The sequence below is a fragment of the Gopherus evgoodei genome, unplaced genomic scaffold (assembly GCF_007399415.2).
Source record: "Gopherus evgoodei ecotype Sinaloan lineage unplaced genomic scaffold, rGopEvg1_v1.p scaffold_209_arrow_ctg1, whole genome shotgun sequence".
Classification (NCBI taxonomy): Eukaryota; Metazoa; Chordata; order Testudines; family Testudinidae; genus Gopherus; species Gopherus evgoodei.
Window position 1 is genome coordinate 37727 of NW_022059872.1, and position 4016 is coordinate 41742.

At 47.7% G+C, this 4016-nt stretch overlaps 2 non-coding genes across 2 annotated transcripts; one reads left to right on the forward strand and one right to left on the reverse strand.

The window, feature by feature from the left end:
• The first annotated feature begins 622 nt into the window (after positions 1-622).
• On the forward strand, positions 623-695 carry TRNAK-UUU. The gene has a single exon. It is a non-coding gene; the product is annotated as a tRNA-Lys (tRNA).
• Positions 696-3670: 2975 nt separating this feature from the next.
• On the reverse strand, positions 3671-3752 carry TRNAS-GCU. Its single transcript has one exon. It is a non-coding gene; the product is annotated as a tRNA-Ser (tRNA).
• Between the last annotated feature and the right edge of the window lie 264 nt (positions 3753-4016).

Consider the following 4016-nt stretch of genomic DNA (forward strand, 5'->3'; position numbering starts at 1 on the left):
TGGGTCATTAGTCCTCCCTACACTTACTAGCTGGCCCAATTTTGGGTAACACCTGCGATAAACTCAACCCCAGCAGGATAGAGGGTGGTGAAATGAGCTGAGAAAAAGCCTTAGCTTCAGTATCTCCCATACGGTCCATGCTGGAGCTCTTTTTGATTCTGGGACTGCATGGTCACCTGTGCTGATCGGCGCTCCACGCTGGGCAAACAGGAAATGAAATTCAGAAGTTCATGGGGCTTTTCCTGTCTACCTGGTCAGTGCATCCAAGTTCAGATTGCTGTCCAGAGTGGTCACAATGGTGCACTGTGGGATAGTGCCCGGAGGCCAATACCGTCGAATTGCAGCCACACTAACTCTAATCCGACATGGCAATACCAATTTCAGGGCTACTCTCCTCTTCGGGGAGGAGTACAGATATCGGTATTAAGAGCCCTTTATATCGATATAAAGGGCTTTGTTGTGTGGATGGGTGCAGGGTTAATGCGATTTAATGCTGCTAAATTCAATATAAACTCGTAGTGTTGACCAGGCCAGAGAGAGCAGCAGATTTCCCCTATTGTTTCTTACACTTGTTTTCTTCACTAGCTTTTCCCCTGCACCAAGTTGCTTTTGTTTCTTGTGACCCTGGCTAGCTCAGATGGCAGAGCATCAAACTTTTAATCTGAGGGTCCAGGGTTCAAGTCCCTGGTCAGGTGATAAACTGCTCCCCAAGCTCGTGACTGTCTTTCTGGAGTCTTATTTGATGTTACTTTTTCTCTTCAGGATTTTCCCTTTCCTCAGAAGGGCCTTTTTCTGTGTGGGTTTGAAGGGGCAACTTCCTGACAGTCCCTTTGTCCTTGCAACCTGGAAGAATAAAGGCCTCTGGGCATATAGCATGTTCCTTCCCTGCACACACACACACATACAAACACACAGAATATCCCTAAGGAACTAGAATCACCTGCTGCCTTCCCCTTTCCTGCTGGATCCCCAAACGAGGATGCTCTTCAGCCTAAACCCATGTCCCCTCTTTTCCCAGTGCCCCTCAGTCCCAACCCTTAGTCCCTCCTATGCACATTGCTCCTCACTCCCCACCAGAGCCTACTCCTCTTCACCCTTCTCCTCTGTCCCAACCCACAGCCCCCTCCTATTCCCAGTGCCCCTCAATCCCAACCCACAGCTCCCTCCTTCCCTCCAGCAGCAGGTGCTTCAGACCCCCCTCAGGAAGATTTTCTTGCAAGGTTTCATGTATGAATCTGCATGTGGATTTTACGGTATGTTGGAAATATGTTGGGTTGCTTGCCGAAATGATCACTTTTGGTTGATGTTGGATTCCCAGTCTCCTTGTTATTGGGGCAGGAGAAATAAAGGGTTGTTATCCTTGTTGTGTGAATCGAGGGCAGCACAACTGTACTTGGCAGACCCAGATTGAGGGACTCACTCTGAATTCAATAGCACTTGCTGGGCAGTGGACAGGGGTTCCAAAGCCAAGTGGGCTGGGGCCTGGGTCCTGGGTCCTAATACTAAAATTTAGGAGTCAGATCAATGTTAGGACAGGGTGGCTGTGGAGAGATGAGTGAGTCCCTAGACAGCACAGTGAGTACAGTGCCTTCTTATTTTCCCCCTTTTCCACCCAGGATGGCAGGTGAACTGTACAGAGGCACCTCTGGGCTTGCACTGACTAAGGACAATAGCTGTGAGTAGGGTGCAGAGAGGGGATTGCTCATGTTAAAGGACTTTTGGTTGCTGGACTTATGAACCATAGGGGGAAGGACACTTCCCAGCTTATTTGGGAGTGAGTCTTTTCCTCATGGTTTATATTTATGTGTTAGGGCTGCTGACATGACCTCTGCTAACCCTGGGCTTACGTTGCAATGTAGACATACCCTGAGAGGGCATCTATACTGTGACAAAATCCCTGTGGCCTGTCTGGCCTGGATGATCTGATTTAGATTCCTGGGGCTCAGACTGGAGCCTAGACTCAGAGACCCTCACCCCTCGTGGGGTCTCGGAGGCTGGGCTCAAGCCCAAGGGTCTACACTGTAATTTTATGACCCTGCAGCACAAGCTCCACAAGCCTCAATCAGCTGACCCAGTGTTTGAGAATAGTGACTTGGGTGTGTTAATAATGGCAGTGTAGACATAATGCTAGGCTATGTCCACACTGCAATGAAACACCCAGGGCTGTCCCATGCAAGCTCAGGCTCCCAGGGCTTGGGCTGTGGGGTGGTAAATTTGCAGTGTAGCTATCTTGGCTCAGGCTGAATACCGGGCTCTGGACCCCACAAGGTTGGGAGGGAGTTTAGCAAGCAAAAAAGGTAAAATGGCAGTGGAGTATTACCTTGGACTCAAAGGCATTTCTCCATTGGTCTGTCTGCTTTGAGGCAGGGACAATAACACGTCCTGCTGCATTCGTTATTTCAAAGGTCGGTTTAGGATTTTCATTCTCACACACAGTGCACGAAGCAGGACTCAATCCTTGGTGGAAACTAAATGAGCTGCTCACAGATTCTGGCAGCCACAATGAGCCATTTGGTGTGAGATCCCAGACCTGCCCCTGTCCCACAGTAGGTTAGATAAATGTCTATTAGGGATGGTCTAGACAGTATTTGGTCCTGCCATGAGGGCAGGGGACTGGACTCGATGACCTCTCGAGGTCCCTTCCAGTCCTAGAGTCTATGAGTCTATGAGACTCTAAGGGTACGTCTCCATTGCAATGGAGCCCAGGTGTGGCACACTGTGCTCAAAGCAGCACCTGGAAGCCCCATATTCAGCACTTTCATATAATGATGACATGGTTTGTACAAAGTCTGCCTGGTGAGGTATCATTTCAAAAGTCTTGATCTGTTGAACATTAATATCTTGTTGGATTGTGTGTTCTCGCATTGGTTGAGAAGTTATGAAGTTTTGCTTTGTTTGCGTTACTGAGATATGTTATGAGGTTGAGAAATGCCCACCACCAGCCTTTCAGGTGTGACAAGGGAGGAGCCAGACTCGCTGCTGGCCCATTGAAGGTATCCACATTCCCAAGGACTATCCCCGGAACCATGTACAATGCAGACTTCTCTGAGATAGCACAGAGACAATGGACACTGCTTGACTTACATCGTAGCAAAGGAGCTTCCTAGCAAGTTGGAAGAAACTATGAAGGAAGGGAAGAGACATCATGACTTGGCCTCTCTCCCCCACAACTCAGCAGCTGGAAACACACCTGGAGGACCAAGACTGAACTGAACTGATTCAGAAATCAGAAGAGAATAATAACAATAATACTTTCAAATCAAAGTCCCCAAACAGACTAGTATTGGTTTTTCAGCAGAAAATTTTCAGTTTGGGGAATTTAGTTTTCTCAATCAGACCTTGCCAAGGGAAGCAGGGAGAAAATGTTTGAGTTGCCTCCTTCAGAACAGCTTGGCCTTGACACTAGCTTTGGTTCACTGCTCTGGCCTTGCTCGGCTTGAGTGTATTTTAATAATTTGGGGAGGTCCCAGGGTTTGGGGGAGATGATGAGAATGTTACCTATTGAGATAAAAACTAAGAAATACAGCACTAGAGAATTTTTTTTAAAGAAAACTGGGATTTAGACATTTTATTTAAAGCAAGGGAATTCTGAGTAGATTTTTGTTTGATCTGTCATTGTACCAAAGGGGAGATGGTTGTCTACAAAGGAAGAGTGGAGACTAAATGCAGCCAATGAGGATGGGATTTGAACCCATGCATCCAGAGCATAATGGATTAGCAAGCCACCACCTTAACCACTTGGCCACCTCATCCAACCTGTCAAGAAAGAGACAGGAGGAGAAATCTAAGGCCAGCAGAGATAGGGACAATAAGGAGTTTTTAAATACTAAGTGGAAGCAGGGGCTGAATGAGCTCCCCTCTCACATCTAGTGAGGAGCTGGGGGAAAGACTTCAGGAACAGACCGTGTTTGCACAGACACACCTACTCTGCTTAGGTATGCAGCATGAAGGGGCTGCTTTCCCAAAGTGACCAGTTTTGGCTGGTGGTGGGTTACAAATCACTTTAGGATTGAATG